Raw genomic sequence first — 23,755 nt, 5'->3', positions numbered from 1 at the left:
TGGCTGAAAACGACTAAATATCAAGGACTCATTAGGCGAATCGCTCTGGAACTGAAATCGGAATGCTCACTGACATTTCCCCTCTCTGAAAGTCTGATAAACGCCAGAAAAATGACTAAGTCGAAAAAACATTTTTTTAAACTTTTTTCAATTTTACCCCTGTGGGATATATATTCTACCCACACACATTTGGAACTCTCCTGGGGTACCCTCACACATATTATTCCCTCATTTAGTGGATATATTCACAAACAAGTGAAATTTTCAAAAGTTCAGAAAATTGGCTGAAAACGACTAAATATCAAGAACTCATCGGGCGAATCGCTCTGGAACTGAAATCATAACGCTCACAAACATTTCCCCTCTCTGAAAGTCTGATAAACGCCGGAAAAATGACTAAGTCCAAAAAAAAATTATTTACAACTTTTTTCAATTTTACCCCCGTGGGATATATATTCTACCCACACACATTTGGAACTCTCCTGGGGTACCCTCACACATATTATTCCCTCATTTAGCAGATATTTTTGCAAAAAAGTTAAATTTTCCAAAATTCAGAAAATAGGCTGAAAACGACTAAATATCAAGGACTCATCGGGCGAATCACTCTGGAACTGAAATCGGAATGCTCACTGACATTTCCCCTCTCTAAAAGTATGATAAAAGCCGGAAAAATGACTAAGTCCAAAAAAAAAAATTTTTCAACTTTTTAAAATTTTACCCCCGTGGGATATATATTCTACCCACACACATTTGGAACTCTCCTGGGGTATCCTAACACATATTATTTCCTCATTTAGCGGATATTTTCACAAAAAAGAAAAATTTTCAAAAATTCAGAAAATTGGCTGAAAACGACTAAATATCAAGGACTCATCGGGCGAATCACTCTGGAACTGAAATCGGAACGCTCACTGACATTTACCCTCTCTGAAAGTCAGATAAACACCGGAAAAATGACTAAGTTCCAAAAAAAATTATTTACAACTTTTTTCAATTTTACCCCCGTGGGATATATATTCTACCCACACACATTTGGAACTCTCCTGGGGTACCCTCACACATATTATTCCCTCATTTAGCGGATATTTTCACAAAAAAGTGAAATTTTCAAAAATTCAGAAAATTTGCTGATAACGACTAAATATCAAGGACTCATTGGGCAAATCGCTCTGGAACTGAAATTGGAATGCTCACTGACATTTCCCCTCTCTGAAAGCCTGATAAACGCGGGAAAAATGACTAAGTCCAAAAAGAAATTTTTTTCAACTTTTTTAATTTTACCTCCGTGGGATATATATTCTACCCACACACATTTGGAACTCTCCTGGGGTACCCTCACACAAATTATTCCCTCATTTAGCGGATATTTTTGCAAAAGAGTGAAATTTTCATAAATTCTGAAAATAGGCTGAAAACGATTAAATATCAAGGACTCATCGGGCAAATCGCTCTGGAACTGAAATCGGAACGCTTACTGACATTTGCCCTCTCTGAAAGCCTGATAAACGCCGGAAAAATGACTAAGTCCAAAAAAAAATTTTTTTTAAAATCTTTTCAATTTTATCCCCGTGGGATATATATTATACCCACACACATTTGGAACTCTCCTGGGGTACCCCAACACATATTATTCCCTCATTTAGTGGATATTTTCACAAAAAAAGTGAAATTTTCAAAAATTCTGAAAATTGGCTGAAAACGACTAAATATCAAGGACTCATCGGTCGAATCGCTCTGGAACTGAAATCGTAACACTCACTGACATTTTCCCTCTCTGAAAGTCTGATAAACGCCGGAAAAATGACTAAGTCCAAAAAAAATTATTTACAACTTTTTTCAATTTTACCCCCGTGGGATATATATTCTACCCACACACATTTGGATCTCTCCTGAAATTTTCAAAAATTCTGATTTTGCTGAAAACGACTAAATATCAAGGACTCATCGGGCAAATCGCTCTGGAACTGAAATCGGAACGCTTACTGACATTTGCCCTCTCTGAAAGCCTGATAAACGCCGGAAAAATGACTAAGTCCAAAAAAAAATTTTTTTAAAATCTTTTCAATTTTACCCCCGTGGGATATATATTATACCCACACACATTTGGAACTCTCCTGGGGTACCCCAACACATATTATTCCCTCATTTAGTGGATATTTTCACAAAAAAAGTGAAATTTTCAAAAATTCTGAAAATTGGCTGAAAACGACTAAATATCAAGGACTCATCGGGCGAATCACTCTGGAACTAAAATCGGAATGCTCACTGACATTTCACCTCTCTGAAAGTATGATAAATGCCGGAAAAATGATTAAGTCCAAAAAATTTTTTTTCACCTTTTTTCAATTTTACACCCGTGGGATATATATTCTACCCACACACATTTGGAACTCTCCTGGGGTACCCTCACACATATTATTCCCTCAGTTAGTGGATATTTTTACAAAAAAGTGAAATTTTCAAAAATTCAGAAAATTGGCTGAACACGACTAAATATCAAGGACTCATCGGGCGAATCTCTCTGGAACTGATATCAGAACACTCACTGACATTTTCCCACTCAGAAAGTCAGATAAACGCCGGAAAAATGACTAAGTCCAAAAAAAAAATTTTTTTCAACTTTTTTCAATTTTACCCCCGTGGGATATATATTCTACCCACACACATTTGGAACTCTCCTGGGGTATCCTCACTCATATTATTCCCTCATTTAGCGGATATTTTCACAAAAAAGAAAAATTTTCAAAAATTCAGAAAATTGGCTGAAAACGACTAAATATCAAGGACTCATTGGGCGAATCGCTCTGGAATTGAAATCGGAATGCTCACTGACATTTCCCCTCTCTGAAAGTTTGATAAATGCCGGAAAAATGACTAAATCCATAAAAAAAAATTTTCAACTTTTTTCAATTTTACCACTGTGGGATATATATTCTACCCACACACATTTGGAATTCTCCTGGGGTACCCTCACACATATTATTCCCTCATTTAGCGGATATTTTTACAAAAAGAGAAATTTTCAAAAATTCAGAAAATTGGCTGAAAACGACTAAATATCAAGGACTCATCGGGCGAATCGCTCTGGAACTGAAATCGTAACACTCACTGACATTTTCCCTCTCTGAAAGTCTGATAAACGCCGGAAAAATGACTAAGTTCAAAAAAAAATTTTTTTAACTTTTTTCATTTTTACCCCCGTGGGATATATATTCTACCCACACACATTTGAAACTCTCCTGGGGTACCCTCACACATATTATTCCCTCATTTAGCATATATTTTCACAAAAAATAAAAATTTTCAAAAATTCAGAAAATTGGCTGAAAACGACTAAATATCAAGAACTCATCGAGCGAATCGGTCTGGAACTGAAATCGGAACGCTCACTGACATTTCCCCTCTCTGAAAGTCTGATAAACTCCGGAAAAATGACCAAGTCCAAAAAAAAATTTTTTTCAACTTTTTTCAATTTTACACCCGTGGGATATATATTCTAGCGACACACATCTGGAACTCTCCTGGGGTACCCTCACACATATTATTACCTCAATAAGCGGATATTTTTACAAAAAGTGAAATTTTCAAAAATTCAGAAAATTGGCTGGAAACGACTAAATATCAAGGATTCATCGGGAGAATCGCTCTGGAACTGAAATCGTAACACTCACTGACATTTTCCCTCTCTGAAAGTCTGATCAACGCCGGAAAAATGACTGAGTCCAAAAATAAATTTTTTTAAACTTTTTTCAATTTTACCCCCGTGGGATATATATTCTACCCACAAACATTTGGAACTCTCCTGGGGTACCTTCACACATATTATTCCCTCATTTAGCGGATATTTTTACAAAAAAGTGAAATTTTAAAAAATTCAGAAAATTGGCTGAAAACGACTAAATATCAAGAACTCATCGGGTGAATCGCTCTGGAACTGAAATCGGAACACTCACTGACATTCTCCCTCTCTGAAAGTCTGATGAACGACGGAAAAATGAATAAGTCCAAAAAATTTTTTTTTAAACTTTTTTCAATTTTACCCCCGTGGGATACATATTCTACCCACACACATTTGGAACTCTCCTGGGGTACCCTCACACATATTATTCCCTCATTTAGCGGATATTTTCACAAAAAAGTGACATTTTCAAAAATTCAGAAAATTGGCTGAAAATGACTAAATATCAAGGACTCATCGGGCGAATCGCTAAGGAACTGAAATCGGAATGCTCACTGAGATTTCCCCTCTCTGAAAGTCTGATAAACGCCGGAAAAATTACTAAGTCTGAAAAAAAATTATTTTTAAACTTTTTTCAATTTTACCCCCATGGGATATATATTCTACCCACACACATTTGGAACTCTCCTGGGGTAACCTCACACATATTATTCCCTCATTTAGTGGATATTTGTACCAAAAAGTGAAATTTTCAAAAATTCTGAAAATTGGCTGAAAACGACTAAATATCAAGAACTCATCGGGTGAATCGCTCTGGAACTGAAATCGGAACACTCACTGACATTTTCCCTCTCTGAAAGTTTGATAAACGCCGGAAAAATGACTAAGTCCAAAAAAAAAATTTTTTAAACCTTTTTCAATTTTACCCCCGTGGGATATATATTCTACCCACACACATTTGGAACTCTCCTGGGGTACCTTCACACATATTATTCCCTCATTTAGCGGATATTTTTACAAAAAAGTGAAATTTTAAAAAATTCAGAAAATTGGCTGAAAACGACTAAATATCAAGAACTCATCGGGTGAATCGCTCTGGAACTGAAATCGGAACACTCACTGACATTCTCCCTCTCTGAAAGTCTGATGAACGACGGAAAAATGAATAAGTCCAAAAAATTTTTTTTTAAACTTTTTTCAATTTTACCCCCGTGGGATACATATTCTACCCACACACATTTGGAACTCTCCTGGGGTACCCTCACACATATTATTCCCTCATTTAGCGGATATTTTCACAAAAAAGTGACATTTTCAAAAATTCAGAAAATTGGCTGAAAATGACTAAATATCAAGGACTCATCGGGCGAATCGCTAAGGAACTGAAATCGGAATGCTCACTGAGATTTCCCCTCTCTGAAAGTCTGATAAACGCCGGAAAAATTACTAAGTCTGAAAAAAAATTATTTTTAAACTTTTTTCAATTTTACCCCCATGGGATATATATTCTACCCACACACATTTGGAACTCTCCTGGGGTAACCTCACACATATTATTCCCTCATTTAGTGGATATTTGTACAAAAAAGTGAAATTTTCAAAAATTCTGAAAATTGGCTGAAAACGACTAAATATCAAGAACTCATCGGGTGAATCGCTCTGGAACTGAAATCGGAACACTCACTGACATTTTCCCTCTCTGAAAGTTTGATAAACGCCGGAAAAATGACTAAGTCCAAAAAAAAAATTTTTTAAACCTTTTTCAATTTTACCCCCGTGGGATATATATTCTACCCGCACACATTTGGAACTCTCCTGGGGTAACCTCACACATATTATTCCCTCATTTAGCGGATATTTTCACAAAAAAGAGAAATTTTTAAAAATTCAGAAAATTGGCTGAAAACGACTAAATATCAAGAAATGATCGGGCGAATCGCTCTGAACCTGAAATCGGAACACTCACTGACATTTTTCCTCTCTGAAAGTTTGATAAACGCCGGAAAAATGACAGTCCAAAAAAAATTTTTTTTACACTTTTTTAAATTTTACCCCCGGGGGATATATATTCTACCCACACACATTTGGAACTCTACTGGGGTACCCTCACACATATTATTCCCTCATTTAGCGGATATTTTCACAAAAAAGAGAAATTTTCAAAAATTCTGAAAATTGTCTGAAAATGACTAAATATCAAGAACTCATCGGGTGAATCGCTCTGGAACTGAAATCGGAACACTCACTGACATTCTCCCTCACTGAAAGTCTGATGAACGACGGAAAAATGAATAAGTCCAAAAAATTTTTTTTTAAACTTTTTTCAATTTTACCCCCGTGGGATATATATTCTACCCACACACATTTGGAACTCTCCTGGGGTACCCTCACACATATTATTCCCTCATTTAGTGGATATTTTCACAAAAAAATGAAATTTTCAAAAATTCTGAAAATTGGCTGAAAAAGACTAAATATCAAGGACTCATCGGGCGAATCGCTCTGGAACTGAAATCGGAATGCTCACTGACATTTCCCCTCTCTGAAAGTCTGATAAACTCCGGAAAAATGACCAAGTCCAAAAATAAATTTTTTTAAACTTTTTTCAATTTTACCCCCGTGGGATATATATTCTACCCACAAACATTTGGAACTCTCCTGTGGTACCTTCACACATATTATTCCCTCATTTAGCGGATATTTTTACAAAAAAGTGAAATTTTCAAAAATTCAGAAAATTGGCTGAAAACGACTAAATATCAAGGACTCATCGGGCGAATCGCTCTGGAACTGAAATCGGAATGCTCACTAACATTTTCCCTCTCTGAAAGTCTGATAAATGCCGGAAAAATGACTAAGTCCCAAAAAAAAATTTTTTAAACTTTTTTCAATTTTACCCCCGTGGGATATATATTCTACCCACACACATTTGGAACTCTCCCGGGGTACTATCACACATATTATTCCCTCATTTAGCGGATATTTTCACAAAAAAGTGAAATTTTCAAAAATTCAGAAAATTGGCTGAAAATCACTAAATATCAAGGACTCATCGGGCGAATCGCTATGGAACTGAAATAGTAACACTCACTGACATTTTCCCTCTCTGAAAGTCTGATAAACTTCGGAAAAATGAATAAGTCCAAAAAAATTTTTTTTAAACTTTATTCAATTTTACCCCTGTGGGATACATATTCTACCCACACACATTTGGAACTCTCCTGGGGTACCCTCACACATATTATTCCCTCATTTAGTGGATATTTTTACAAAAAAGTGAAATTTTCAAAAATTCAGAAAATTGGCTGAAAACGACTAAATATCAAGAACTCATCGGGCGAATTGCTCTGGAACTGACATCGTAACACTCACTGACATTTTCCCTCTCTGAAAGTCTGATAAACAACGGAAAAATGAACCAGTCCAAAAAATATTTTTTTAAAACTTTTTTCAATTTTACCCCCGTGGGATATATATTCTACCCACACACATTTGGAACTCTCCTGGGGTACCCTCACACATATTATTCCCTCATTTAGCGGATATTTTCACAAAAAAGTGAAATTTTCAAAAGTTCTGAAAATTGGCTGAAAATGACTAAATATCAAGAAGTCATCGGGCAAATCGCTCTGGACCAGAAATCGGAACACTCACTGACATTTTCCCTCTCTGAAAGTTTGATAAACGCCGGAAAAATGACTAAGTCCCAAAATAAAATTTTTTAAACTTTTTTCAATTTTACCCCCGTGGTATATATATTCTACCCACACACATTTGGAACTCTCCTGGGGTACCCTCACTCATATTATTCCCTCATTGAACGGATATTTTTACAAAAAAGAGAAATTTTCAAAAATTCTGAAAATTGGCTGAAAACGACTAAATATCAAGAAGTGATCTGGCGAATCGCTCTGGACCTGAAATCGGAACACTCACTGACATTTTCCCTCTCTGGAAGTCTGATAAACGACGGAAAAATGAACAAGTCCAAAAAAAATTTTTTTAAATCTTTTTTCAATTTTACCCCCGTGGGATATATATTCTACCCACACACATTTGGAACTCTCCTGGGGTACCCTCACACATATTATTCCCTCATTTAGCGGATATTTTTACCAAAAAGTGAAATTTTCAAAAATTCAGAAAATTGTCTGAAAACGACTAAATATCAAGAACTCATCGAGCGAATCGGTCTGGAACCGAAATCGGAACGGTCACTGACATTTCCCCTCTCTGAAAGTCTGATAAACTCCGGAAAAATGACCAAGTCCAAAAAAAATTTTTTTCAACTTTTTTCAATTTTACACCCGTGTGATATATAATCTAGCCACACACATTTGGAACTCTCCTGGGGTACCCTCACACATATTATTCCCTCATTTAGCGGATATTTTCGCAAAAAAGAGAAATTTTCAAAAATTCAGAAAATTGGCTGAAAACGACTAAATATCTAGAACTCATCGGGTGAATCGCTCTGGAACTGAAATCGGAACGCTCAATGACATTTCCCCTCTCTGAAAATCTGATAAACGTCGGAAAAATGAACAAGTCCAAAAAAAAATTTTTTAAAACTTTTTTCAATTTTACCCCCGTGGGATATATATTCTACCCACACACATTTGGAACTCTCCTGGGGTACCCTCACACATATTATTCCCTCATTTAGCGGATATTTTCACAAAAAAGTGAAATTTTCAAAAATTCAGAAAATTGGCTGAAAACGACTAAATATCAAGGACTCAACGGGCGAATCGCTCTGGAACTGAAATCGGAATGCTCACTGACATTTCCCCTCTCTGAAAGTCTGATAAACACCAGAAAAATGACTAAGTTCATAAAAAAATTTTTTAAACTGTTTTCAATTTTACCCCCGTGGGATATATATTCTACCCACACACAGTTGGAACTCTCCTGGGGTACCCTCACACATATTATTCCCTCATTTAGCGGATATTTTTACAAAAAAGTGAAATTTTCAAAAATTCAGAAAATTGGCTGAAAACGACTAAATATCAAGAACTCATCGGGCGAATTGCTCTGGAACTGACATCGTAACACTCACTGACATTTTCCCTCTCTGAAAGTCTGATAAACGACGGAAAAATGAACAAGTCCAAAAAAAATTTTTTTTAAACTTTTTTCAATTTTACCCCCGTGGGATATATATTCTACCCACACACATTTGGAACTCTCCTGGGGTACCCTCACACATATTATTCCCTCATTTAGCGGATATTTTTACCAAAAAGTGAAATTTTCAAAAATTCAGAAAATTGGCTGAAAACGACTAAATATCAAGAACTCATCGAGCGAATCGGTCTGGAACCGAAATCGGAACGGTCACTGACATTTCCCCTCTCTGAAAGTCTGATAAACTCCGGAAAAATGACCAAGTCCAAAAAAAAATTTTTTTCAACTTTTTTCAATTTTACACCCGTGGGATATATATTCTAGCCACACACATTTGGAACTCTCCTGGGGTACCCTCACACATATTATTCCCTCATTTAGCGGATATTTTCACAAAAAAGAGAAATTTTCAAAAATTCAGAAAATTGGCTGAAAACGACTAAATATCAAGAACTCATCGGGTGAATCGCTCTGGAACTGAAATCGGAACGCTCAATGACATTTCCCCTCTCTGAAAGTTTGATAAACGCCGGAAAAATGACTAAGTCCAAAAAAAAATTTTTTTCAACTTTTTTCAATTTTACCCCCGGGGGATATATATTCTACCCACACACATTTGGAACTCTCCTGGGGTACCCTCACACATATTATTCCCTCATTTAGCGGATATTTTTACAAAAAAGTGACATTTTCAAAAATTCAGAAAATTGGCTGGAAACGACTAAATATCAAGGACTCATCGGGCGAAACGCTATGGAACTGAAATCGGAACGCTCACTGACATTTCCCTTCTCTGAAAGTCTGATAAACTCCGGAAAAATGACCAAGTCCAAAAAAATTTTTTTTTCAACTTTTTTCAATTTTACCCCCGTGGGATATATATTCTAGCCACACACATTTGGAACTCTCCTGGGGTACCCTCACACATATTATTCCCTCATGTAGCAGATATTTTCACAAAAAAGTGAAATTTTCAAAAATTCAGAAAATTGGCTGGAAACAACTAAATATCAAGGACTCATCGGGAGAATCGCTCTGGAACTGAAATCGTAACACTCACTGACATTTTCCCTCTCTGAAAGTCTGATAAACGCCGGAAAAATGACGAAGTCCAAAAAACAATTTTTTTCAACTTTTTTCAATTTTACCCCCGTGGGATATATATTCTACCCACACACATTTGGAACTCTCCTGGGGTACCCTCACACATATTATTCCCTCATTTAGTGGATATTTTCACAAAAAAGTGAAATTTTCAAAAATTCAGAAAATTGGCTGAAAATGACTATATATCAAGGACTCATCGGGAAAATCGCTATGGAACTGAAATCGGAATGCTCACTGACATTTCCCCTCTCTGAAAGTCTGATAAACGCCGGAAAAATGACTAAGTCTGAAAAAAAATAATTTTTAAACTTTTTTCAATTTTACCCCTGTGGGATATATATTCTACCCACACACATTTGGAACTCTCCTGGGGTACCCTCACACATATTATTCCCTCATTTAGCGGATATTTTCACAAAAAAATGAAATTTTCAAAAATTCTGAAAATTGGCTGAAAAAGACTAAATATCAAGGACTAATCGGGCGAATCGCTCTGGAACTGAAATCGGAACGCTCACTGACATTTCCCCTCTCTGAAAGTCTGATAAAGTCCGGAAAAATGACGAAGTCCAAAAAAAATTTTTTTCAACTTTTTTCAATTTTACATCTGTGGGATATATATTCTACCCACACACATTTGGAACTCTCCTGGGGCACCCTCACACATATTATTCCCTCATTTAGCGGATATTTTCACAAAAAAGTGAAATTTTAAAAAATTCAGAAAATTGGCTGAAAACGACTAAATATCAAGAACTCATCGGGCGAATTGCTCTGGAACTGACATCGTAACACCCAGTGACATTTTCCCTCTCTGAAAGTCTGATAAACGACGGAAAAATGAACAAGTCCAAAAAAAATTTTTTTAAAACTTTTTTCAATTTTACCCCCTTGGGATATATATTCTACCCACACACATTTGGAACTCTCCTGGGGTACCCTCACACATATTATTCCCTCATTTAGTGGATATTTTCACAAAAAAGTGAAATTTTCAAAAATTCAGAAAATTGGCTGAAAATGACTATATATCAAGGACTCATCGGGAAAATCGCTATGGAACTGAAATCGGAATGATCACTGACATTTCCCCTCTCTGAAAGTCTGATAAACTCCGGAAAAATGACCAAGTCCAAAAAAAAATTTTTTTCAACTTTTTTCAATTTTACCCCCGTGGGATACATATTCTATCCACACACATTTGGAACTCTCCTGGGGTACCCTCACACATATTATTCCCTCATTTAGCGGATATTTTCACAAAAGAGAGAAATTTTCAAAAATTCAGAAAATTGGCTGAAAACGACTAAATATCAAGAACTCATCGGGCGAATCGCTCTGGAACTGAAATCGGAATGCTCAATGACATTTCCCCTCTCTGAAAGTCTGATAAACGCCAGAAAAACGACTAAGTCCAAAAAAAAATTTTTTTAAACTTTTTTCAATTTTACCCCCATGAGATATATATTCTACCCACACACATTTGGAACTCTCCTGGGGTACCCTCACACATATTATTCCCTCATTTAGTGGATATTTTTACAAAAAAGTGAAATTTTAAAAAATTCAGAAAATTGGCTAAAAACGACAAAATAGCAAGAACTCATCGGGTGAATCGCTCTGGAACTGAAATCGGAACACTCACTGACATTTTCCCTCTCTGAAAGTCTGATGAACGACGGAAAAATGAATAAGTCCAAAAAAAATTTTTTAAAACTTTTTTCAATTTTACCCCCGTGGGATATATATTCTACCCACACACATTTGGAACTCTAATGGGGTACCCTCACACATATTATTCCCTCATTTAGCGGATATTTTTACAAAAAAGTGAAATTTTCAAAAATTCAGAAAATTGGCTGAAAACGACTAAATATCAAGAACTCATCGGGCGAATTGCTCTGGAACTGACATCGTAACAGTCACTGACATTTTCCCTCTCTGAAAGTCTGATAAACGACGGAAAAATGAACAAGTCCAAAAAAAATTTTTTTAAAACTTTTTTCAATTTTACCCCCGTGGGATATATATTCTACCCACACACATTTGGAACTCTCCTGGGGTACCCTCACACATATTATTCCCTCATTTAGCGGATATTTTTACCAAAAAGTGAAATTTTCAAAAATTCAGAAAATTGGCTGAAAACGACTAAATATCAAGAACTCATCGAGCGAATTGGTCTGGAAACGAAATCGGAATGCTCACTGACATTTCTCCTCTCTGAAAGTCTGATAAACTCCGGAAAAATGACCAAGTCCAAAAAAAAATTTTTTTCAACTTTTTTCAATTTTACACCCGTGGGATATATATTCTAGCCACACACATTTGGAACTCTCCTGGGGTACCCTCACACATATTATTCCCTCATTTAGCGGATATTTTTACAAAAAATTGAAATTTTCAAAAATTCAGAAAATTGGCTGGAAACGTCTAAATATCAAGGACTCATCGGGAGAATCGCTCTGGATCTGAAATCGTAACACTCACTGATATTTTTCCTCTCTGAAAATCTGATAAACGCCGGAAAAATGACTAAGTCCAAAAAACATTTTTTTTAAACTTTTTTCAATTTTACATCTGTGGGATATATATTCTACCCACACACATTTGGAACTCTCCTGGGGCACCCTCACACATATTATTCCCTCATTTAGCGGATATTTTCACAAAAAAGTGAAATTTTAAAAAATTCAGAAAATTGGCTGAAAACGACTAAATATCAAGAACTCATCGGGTGAATCACTCTGGAACTGAAATCAGAACATTCACTGACATTTTCCCTCTCTGAAAGTTTGATGAACGACGGAAAAATGAATAAGTCCAAAAAAAAATTTTTTAAACTTTTTTCAATTTTACCCCCGTGGGATATATATTCTACCCACACACATTTGGAACTCTCCTGGGGTACCCTCACACATATTATTCCCTCATTTAGTGGATATTTTCACAAAAAAGTGAAATTTTCAAAAATTCAGAAAATTGGCTGAAAATGACTATATATCAAGGACTCATCGGGAAAATCGCTATGGAACTGAAATCGGAATGCTCACTGACATTTCCCCTCTCTGAAAGTCTGATAAACGCCGGAAAAATGACTAAGTCTGAAAAAAAATAATTTTTAAACTTTTTTCAATTTTACCCCTGTGGGATATATATTCTACCCACACACATTTGGAACTCTCCTGGGGTACCCTCACACATATTATTCCCTCATTTAGTGGATATTTTCACAAAAAAATGAAATTTTCAAAAATTCTGAAAATTGGCTGAAAAAGACTAAATAACAAGGACTAATCGGGCGAATCTCTCTGGAACTAAAATCGGAAGGCTCACTGACATTTCCCCTCTCTGAAAGTCTGATAAACTCCGAAAAAATGACCAAATCCAAAAAAAAATTTTTTTCAACTTTTTTCAATTTTACCCCCGTGGGATACATATTCTATCCACACACATTTGGAATTCTCCTGGGGTACCCTCACACATATTATTCCCTCATTTAGCGGATATTTTCACAAAAAAGAGAAATTTTCAAAAATTCAGAAAATTGGCTGAAAACGACTAAATATCAAGAACTCATCGGGCGAATTGCTCTGGAACTGACATCGTAACACTCACTGACATTTTCCCTCTCTGAAAGTCTGATAAACGACGGAAAAATGAACAAGTCCAAAAAAAATTTTTTTTAAACTTTTTTCAATTTTACCCCCGTGGGATATATATTCTACCCACACACATTTGGAACTCTCCTGGGGTACCCTCACACATATTATTCCCTCATTTAGCGGATATTTTTACCAAAAAGTGAAATTTTCAAAAATTCAGAAAATTGGCTGAAAACGACTAAATATCAAGAACTCATCGAGCGAATCGGTCTGGAACCGAAATCGGAATGCTCACTGACATTTCTCCTCTCTGAAAGTCTGATAAACTCCGGAAAAATGACCAAGTCCAAAAAAAAATTTTTTTCAACTTTTTTCAATTTTACACCCGTTGGATATATATTCTAGCCACACACATTTGGAACTCTCCTGGGGTACCCTCACACATATTATTCCCTCATTTAGCGGATATTTTTACAAAAAAGTGAAATTTTCAAAAATTCAGAAAATTGGCTGGAAACATCTAAATATCAAGGACTCATCGGGAGAATCGCTCTGGAGCTGAAATCAGAACACTCACTGACATTTCCCCGATCTGAAAGTCTGATAAACTCCAGAAAAATGATGAAGTCTAAAAAACATTTTTTTTCAACTTTTTTCAATTTTACCCCCGTGGGATCTATATTCTACCCACACACATTTGGAACTCTCCTGGGGTACCCACACATATTATTCCCTCAATTAGCGGATATTTTCACAAAAAAAGTGAAATTTTCCAAAATTGGCTGAAAACGAATAAATATCAAGGACTCATCGGGCAAATCGCTCTGGAGCTGAATTCATAACACTCACTGACATTTCCCCTCTCTGAAAGTCTGATAAACGCCTGAAAAATGACTAAGTCCAAAATAAAATTCTTTTCAACTTTTTTCAGTTTTAACCCCGTGGGATCTTTATCCTACCCACACACATTTGGAACTCCCCTGGGGTACCCACACATATTATTCCCTCTTTTAGCGGATATTTTCTCAAAAAAGTGAAATTTTCAAAAATTCAGAAAATTGGCTGAAAACGACTAAATATCAAGGACTCATCGGGCGAATCGCTCTGGAACTGAAATCGGAATGCTCACTGACATTTCCCCTCTCCGAAAGTCTGATAAACGCCGGAAAAATGACTAAGTCCAAAAAAAAAAATTTTTTCAATTTTTTCAACTTTTCCCCCGTGGGATATATATTCTACAAACACACATTTGTAACTCTCCTGGGGTACCCTCGCACATATTATTCCCTCATTTAGCGGATATTTTCACAAAAAAGTGAAATTTTCAAAAATTCAGAAAATTGGCTGAAAATGACTAAATATCATGGACTCATCGGGCGAATTGCTCTGGAACTGAAATCGTAATGCTCACTGACATTTCCCCTCACTGAAAGTCTGACAAACGCTGGAAAAATGACTAAGAACCCAAAAAATTTTTTTGAAACTTTTTTAAATTTTACCCCCGTGGGAGATATATTCTACCCACACACATTTGGAACTCTCCTGGGGTACCCACACATATTATTCCCTCATTTAGCGGATATTTTCACAAAGAAGTGAAATTTTCAAAAATCTGAAAATTGGCTGAAAACGACTAAATATCAAGAACTCATTGGGCGAATCGCTCTGGATCTGAAATCGGAATGCTCACTGATATTTCCCCTCTCTGAAAGTCTGATAAACGCCGAAAAAATGACTTCGTCCCAAAAAAATTTTTTTTCAACTTTTTTAAATTTTACCCCCGTGGGATATATATTCTACCCACACACATTTGGAACTCTCCTGGGGTACCCACACATATTATTCCCTCATTTAGCGGATATTTTCACAAAAAAGGGAAATTTTAAAAAATTATGAAAATTGGCTGAAAACGACTAAATATCAAGGACTCATCTGGCAAATCACTCTGGAACTGAAATCGGAATGCTCACTGACATATCCCCTCTCTGAAAGTCTGGTAAACACCGGAAAAATTGACTAAGTCCAAAAAAATATTTTTTCAACTTTTTTCAATTTTACCCCCGTGGGATATATATTCTACCCACACACATTTGGAATTCTCCTGGGGTACCCACACATATTTTTCCCTCATTTAGCGGATATTTTCTCAAAAAAGTGAAATTTTCAAAAATTCTGAAAATTGGCTAAAAAAAGACTAAATATCAAGGACTCATTGGGCGAATCGCTCTGGAACTGAAATCGGAATGCTCACTGATATCTCCCCTCTCTCAAAGTCTGATAAACGCCGGAAAAATGACTAAATCCAAAAAAAAATGTTTAAACTTTTTTCAATTTTACCTCCGTGGGATATATATTCTACAAACACACATTTGGAACTCTCCTGGGGTACCCACACATATTATTCCCTCATTTAGCGGATATTTTCACAAAGAAGTGAAATTTTCAAAAATTCAGAAAATTGGCTGAAAACTACTAAATATCAAGGACTCATCGGTCGAAACGCTCTGGAACTGAAATCGGAATGCTCACTGACATTTCCCCTCTCTGAAAGTCAGATAAACACATGAAAAATGACTAAGTCCAAAAAAAATGTTTTCAACTTTTTTCAATTTTACCCCCGTGGGATATATATTCTACCCACACACATTTGGAACTCTCCTGGGGTACCCTCACACATATTATTCCCTCATTTAGCGGATATTTTCACAAAAAAGTGAAATTTTCAAAAATTCAGAAAATTGGCTGAAAACGACTAAATATCAAGAACTCATCTGGCGAATCGCTCTAGAACTGAAATCGGAATGCTCACTGACATTTCCCCTCTCTGAAAGTCTGATAAACGCCAGAAAAATGACAAAGTCCGAAAAAAAACAAATTTCAACTTTTTTCAATTTTACCCCTGTGGGATATATATTCTACCCACACACATTTGGAACTCTCCTGGGGTATCCTCACACATATTATTCCCTCATTTAGCGGATATTTTCACAAAAAAGTGAAATTTTCTAAAATTCTGAAAATTGGCTGAAAACGACTAAATATCAAGGACTCATCGGGCGAATCACTCTGGAACTGAAATTGGAATGCTCACTGACATTTCCCCTCTCTGAAAGTCTGATAAACGCCGGAAAAATGACAAAGTCCAAAAAAAAATTTTTTTCAACTTTTTTCAATTTTTCCCCCGTGGGACATATATTCTACCCACATACATTTGGAACTCTCCTGGGGTACCCTCACACATATTATTCCCTCATTTAGCATATATTTTCACAAAAAAGTGAAATTTTCAAGAATTCAGAAAATTGGCTGAAAACGACTAAATATCAAGGACTCATTGGTTGAATCGCTCTGGAACTGAAATCGGAATGCTCACTGACATTTCCCCTCTCTAAAAATCTGATAAACGCCGGAAAAATGACTAAGTCCAAAAAAAAATTCTTTTAAACTTTTTTCAATTTTACCCCCATGGGATATGTATTCTACCCACACACATTTGGTACTCTCCTGGGGTACCCTCACACATATTATTCCCTCATTTAGCGGATATTTTCACAAAAAAGTGACATTTTCAAAAATTCAGAAAATTGGCTGAAAAAAACTAAATATCAAGGACTCATCGGGCGAATCGCTCTGTAACTGAAATCGTAACACTCACTGACCTTTCCCCTCTCTGAAAATCTGATAAACGCCGGAAAAATGACAAAGTCCGAAAAAAAAAAAATTTCAACTTTTGTCAATTTTACCCCTGTGGGATATATATTCTACACGCACACATTTGGAACTCTCCTGGGGTACCCTCACACATATTATTCCCTCATTTAGCGGATATTTTCACAAAAAAGTGATATTTTCAAAAACTCTGAAAATTGGCTGAAAACGATTAAATATCAAGGGCTCATCAGGCGATTCGCTCTGGAACTGAAATCGGAATGCTCACTGAAATTTCCCCTCTCTGAAAGTCTGATAAACACCGGAAAAATGACTAAGTCCAAAAAATAATTCTTTTCAACTTTTTTCAATTTTACCCCCGTGGGATATATATTCTACCCACACACATTTGGTACTCTCCTCGTCTACCATCACATATATTATTCCCTCATTTATCGGATATTTTCTCAAAAAATTGAAATTTTCAAAAATTCAGAAAATTGGCTGAAAACGACTAAATATCAAGGACTCATCAGGCGAATCACTCTGGAACTGAAATCGTAACACTCACTGACATTTCCCCTCTCTGAAAGTCTGATAAACGCCGGAACAAAAACAAAGTCGAAAAAAAAAATTTTTTCAACTTTTTTCAATTTTACCCCCGTGGGATATATATTCTACCCACACACATTTGGAACTCTCCTGGGGTACCCTCACACATATTATTCCCTCATTTAGTGGATATTTTCACAAAAAAGTGAATTTTTCAAAAATTCCGAAAATTGGCTGAAAACGACTAAATTTCAAGGGCTCATCGGGCGAATCGCTCTGGAAATGAAATCGGAACGCTCACTGACATTTCCCCTCTCTGAAAATCTGATAAACGCCAGAAAAATGACTAAGTCCAAAAAAAAAAATGTTTTCAACTTTTTTTAATTTTAACTCCGTGGGATATATATTCTACCCACACACATTTGGAACTCTCCTGGGGTACCCACACATATTATTCCCTCATTTAGCGGATATTTTCACAATAAAGTGAAATTTTCAAAAATTCAGAAAATTGGCTGAAAACGACTAAATATCAAGGACTCATCGGGTGAATCGCTCTGGAACTGAAATCGGAATGCTCACTGACATTTCCCCTCTCTGAAAGTGTGATAAACGTCGGAAAAATGACTAAATCCAAAAAAAACATTTTTTTCAACTTTTTTCAATTTTATATATTCTACCCACACACATTTGGAACTCTCCTGGGGTACCCTCACACATATTATTACCTCATTTAGCAGATATTTTCACAAAAAAGTGACATTTTCAAAAATTCAGAAAATTGGCTCAAAACGACTAAATATCAAGGACTCATTGGGCGAATCGCTCTGGAACTGAAATCGGAATGTTCACTGACATTTCCCCTCTCTGAAAGTCTGATAAACACTGGAAAAATGACTAAGTCCAAAAAAAGAAATGTTTCAACGCTTTTCAATTTTACCCCCATGGGATATATATTCTACCCACACACATTTGGAACTCTCCTCGGGTACCCTCACACATATTATTCCCTCATTTAGCGGATATTTTCACAAAAAAAATGAATTTTTTAAGAATTCAGAAAATTGGCTTAAAACGACTAAATATAAAGGGCTCATCGGGCGAATCACTCTGGAACTGAAATCAGAACGCTCACTGAAATTTCCCCTATCTGAAAGTCTGATAAACGCTGGAAAAATGACTAAGTCCAAAAAAAAAAAAAAATTCAAATTTTTATAATTTTACCCCCGTGGGATATATGTTCTACCCACACACATTTGGAACTATCATGTGGTACCCTCACACATATTATTCCCTCATTTAGCGGATATTTTCACAAAAAAGTGACATTTTCAAAAATTCAGAAAATTGGCTCAAAACGACTAAATATCAAGGACTCATCGGGAGAATCGCTCTGGAACTGAAATCGGAATGCTCACTGACATTTCCCCTCTCTGAAAGTCTGATGAACGGCAGAAAAATGTCTAAGTCCAAAAAAAATTCTTTTAAACTTTTTTCAATTTTTCCCCTTTGGGATATATATTCTACCCACACACATTTGGAAGTCTCCTTGTGTACCCTCACACATATTATTCCCTCATTTAGCGGATATTTTCACAAAAAAGTGAAATTTTCAAAAATTCAGAAAATTGGCTGAAAACGACTAAATATCAAGGACTCATTGGGCGAATCGCTCTGGAACTGAAATCGGAATGTTCACTGACATTTTTCCTCTCTTAAAGTCTGATAAACGCCGGAAAAATGACTAAGTCCAAAAAAAACATTTTTTTCAACTTTTTTCAATTTTATATATTCTACCCACACACATTTGGAACTCTCCTGGTGTACCCTCACACATATTATTCCCTCATTTAGCAGATATTTTCACAAAAAAGTTAAATTTTCAAAAATTCTGAAAATTGGCTGAAAATGACTAAATATCAAGGACTCATTGGGCGAATCGCTCTGGAACTGAAATCGGAATGCTCACTGAAATTTCCCCTCTCTGAAAGACTGATAAACGCCTTAAAAATGACTAAGTACAAAAAAAAAATGTTTTAAACTTTTGTCAATTTTACCCCCGTGTGATATATATTCTATGCACACACATTTGGAACTGTCCTGGGGTACCCTCACACATATTATTCCCTCATTTAGCAGATATTTTCACAAAAAAGTGAAATTTTCAAAAATTCTGAAAATGACTAAATATCAAGGACTCATTGGGCGAATCGCTCTGGAACTGAAATCGGAATGCTCACTGACATTTCCCCTCTCTGAAAGTCTGATAAACGCCGGAAAAATTACTAAGTCCAAAAAAAATTTTTTTTTTTACTTTTTTCAATTTTACCCCCGTGGGATATATATTCTACCCACACACATTTGGAACTCTCCTGGCGTACCCTCACACATATTATTCCATCATTTAGTGGATATTTTCACAAAAAAGTGACATTTTCAAAAATTCTGAAAATTGGCTGAAAACGACTAAATATCAAGGACTCATCGGGCGAATCGCTCTGGAACTGAAATCGGAATGCTCACTGACATTTCACCTCTCTGAAAGTCTGATAAACGGCGGAAAAATGACTAAGTCAAAAAAAAAAAATGTTTCAACTCTTTTCAATTTTACCCCCGTGGGATATATATTCTACCCACACACGTTTGGAACTCCCCTCGGGTACCCTCACACATATTATTCCCTCATTTAGCGGATATTTTCACAAAAAAAGTGAATTTTTGAAGAATTCAGAAAATTGGCTGAAAACGACTAAATATAAAGGGCTCATCGGGCGAATAACTCTGGAACTGAAATCGGAACGCTCACTGAAATTTCCCCTATCTGAAAGTCTGATAAACGCCGGAAAAATGACTAAGTCCAAAAAAAAAAAAAAATTCAACTTTTTATAATTTTACCCCCGTGGGATATATGTTCTACCCACACATATTTGGAACTATCATGTGGTACCCTCACACATATTATTCCCTCATTTAGCGGATATTTTCACAAAAAAGTGAAATTTTCAAAAATTCTGAAAATTGTCTGAAAACGACTAATTATCAAGGACTCATTGGGCGAATCGCTCTGGAACTGAAATCGGAATGCTCACTGACATTTCCCCTCTCTGAAAGTCTGATAAACGCCGGAAAAATTACTAAGTCCATAAAAAAAATTTTTTTTTACTTTTTTCAATTTTACCCCCGTGGGATATATCTTCTACCCACACACATTTGGAACTCTCCTGGGGTACCCTCACACATATTATTCCCTCATCTAGCAGATATTTTCACAAAAAAGTGAAATTTTCAAAAATTCTGAAAATTGGCTGAAAACGACTAAATATAAATGGCTCATCGGGCGAATCACTCTGGAACTGAAATCGGAACGCTCACTGAAATTTCTCCTCTCTGAAAGTTTGATAAACACCGGAAAAATGACTAAGTCCAAAAAAAAATTCTTTTCACCTTTTTTCAATTTTACCCCGTGGGATATATATTCTACCACACACATTTGGAACTCTCCTGGGGTACGCTCACACATATTATTCCCTCATTTAGCGGATATTTTCACAAAAAAGTGAAATTTTCAAAAATTCAGAACATTGGCTGAAAACGACTAAATATAAAGGACTCATCGGGCGAATCGCTCTGGAACTGAAATCGGAACGCTCACTGACATTTCCCCTCTCTGAAAGTCTGATAAACTCCGGAAAAAAGACAAAGTCCAAAAAAAAAATTTTTTTAACTTTTTCCAATTTTACCCCCATGGGATATATATTCTACCCTCACACATTTGGAACTCTCCTGGGGTACCCACACATATTATTCCCTCATTTAGCGGATATTTTCACAAAAAAGTGAAATTTTCAAAAATTCAGAAAATTGCCTGAAAACGATTAAATATCAAGGACTCATCGGGCGAATCGCTCTGGACCTGAAATCGGAACGCTCACTGACATTTCCCCTCTCTGAAAGTCTGATAAACTCCGGAAAAAAGACAAAGTCCAAAAAAAAAATTTTTTTAACTTTTTTCAATTTTACCCCCATGGGATATATATTCTATCCACACACATTTGGAACTCTCCTGGGGTACCCACACATATTATTCCCTCATTTAGCGGATATTTTCACAAAAAAGTGAAATTTTCAAAAATTCAGAAAATTGGCTGAAAACGATTAAATATCAAGGACGCATCGGGTGAATCGCTCTGGAACTGAAATCGGAATGCTCACTGACATTTCCCCTCTCTGAAAGTCTGATAAATGCCGGAAAGATGACTAAGTCCAAAAAAAATTCTTTTCAACTTTTTTCAATTTTACCCCCGTGGGATATATATTTTACCCACACACATTTGGAACACTCCTGGGGTACCCTCACACATATTATTCCTTCATTTAGCGGATATTTTCACAAAAAAGTGAAATTTTCAAAAATTCAGAAAATTGGCTGAAAACGACTAAATATCAAGGACTCATTGGGCGAATCGCTCTGGAACTGAAATCGGAATGCTCACTGACATTTCCCCTCTCTGAAAGTCTGATAAACACCGGAAAAATGACTAAGTCCAAAAAAAAAAATGTTTCAACTCTTTTCAATTTTACCCCCGTGGGATATATATTCTACCCACACACATTTGGAACTCTCCTGGTGTACCCTCACACATATTATTCCCTCATTTAGTGGATATTTTCACAAAAAAGTGAAATTTTCAAAAATTCAGAAAATTGGCTGAAAACGACTAAATATCAAGGACTCATCGGGCGAATCGCTCTGGAACTGAAATCGGAACCCTCACTGACATTTCCCCTCTCTGAAAGTCTGATAAACTCCGGAAAAAAGACAAAGTCCAAAAAAAAATTCTTTTAAACTTTTTTCAATTTTACACCCGTTGGAAATATATTCTACCAACACACATTTGGAACTCTCCTGGGGTACCCTCACACATATTATTCCATCATTTAGCAGATATTTTCACAAAAAAGTGACATTTTCAAAAATTCAGAAAATTGGCTGAAAACGATTAAATATCAAGGACGCATCGGGTGAATCGCTCTGGAACTGAAATCGGAACACTCACTGACATTTCCCCTCTCTGAAAGTCTGATAAACACTGGAAAAATGACTAAGTCAAAAAAGAATAATTTTTCAACTCTTTTCGATTTTGCCCACATGGGATATATATTCTACCCACACACATTTGGAACTCTCCTGGCGTACCCACACATATTATTCCCTCATTTAGCGGATATTTTCACAAAAAAGTGAAATTTTCAAAAATTCTGAAAATTGTCTGAAAACGATTAAATATCAAGGACGCATCGGGTGAATCGCTCTGGAACTGAAATCGGAATGCTCACTGACATTTCCCCTCTCTGAAAGTCTGATAAATGCCGGAAAGATGACTAAGTCCAAAAAAAATTCTTTTCAACTTTTTTCAATTTTACCCCCGTGGGATATATATTTTACCCACACACATTTGGAACTCTCCTGGGGTACCCTCACACATATTATTCCCTCATTTAGCGGATATTTTCACAAAAAAGTGAAATTTTCAAAAATTCAGAACATTGGCTGAAAACGACTAAATATCAAGGACTCATCGGGCGAATCGCTCTGGAACTGAAATCGGAATGATCACTGACATTTCCCCTCTCTGAAAGTCTGATAAACGCCGGAAAAATGACTAAGTCCAAAAAAAATTTTTTTAAACTTTTATCAATTTTACCCCCGTGGGATATATATTCTACCCACACACATTTGGAACTCTCCTGGTGTACCCTCACACATATTATTCCCTCATTTAGCAGATATTTTCACAAAAAAGAGAAATTTTCAAAAATTCAGAAAATTGGCTGAAAACGACTAAATATCAAGGACTCATTGGGCGAATCGCTCTGGAACTGAAATCGGAATGCTCAGTGACATTTCCCCTCTCTGAAAGTCTGATAAACAACGGAAAAATGACTAAGTCCAAAAAAAAAAATTTTTCAACTCTTTTCAATTTTACCCCCGTGGGATATATATTCTACCCACACACATTTGGAACTCTCC

This window comes from Phyllobates terribilis, unplaced genomic scaffold (genome assembly GCF_046119375.1).
Source record: "Phyllobates terribilis strain yellow unplaced genomic scaffold, ASM4611937v1 Scaffold_3__8_contigs__length_932513732, whole genome shotgun sequence".
In the NCBI taxonomy this organism is placed as follows: domain Eukaryota; kingdom Metazoa; phylum Chordata; class Amphibia; order Anura; family Dendrobatidae; genus Phyllobates; species Phyllobates terribilis.
This window is presented reverse-complemented; position numbering follows the sequence as displayed.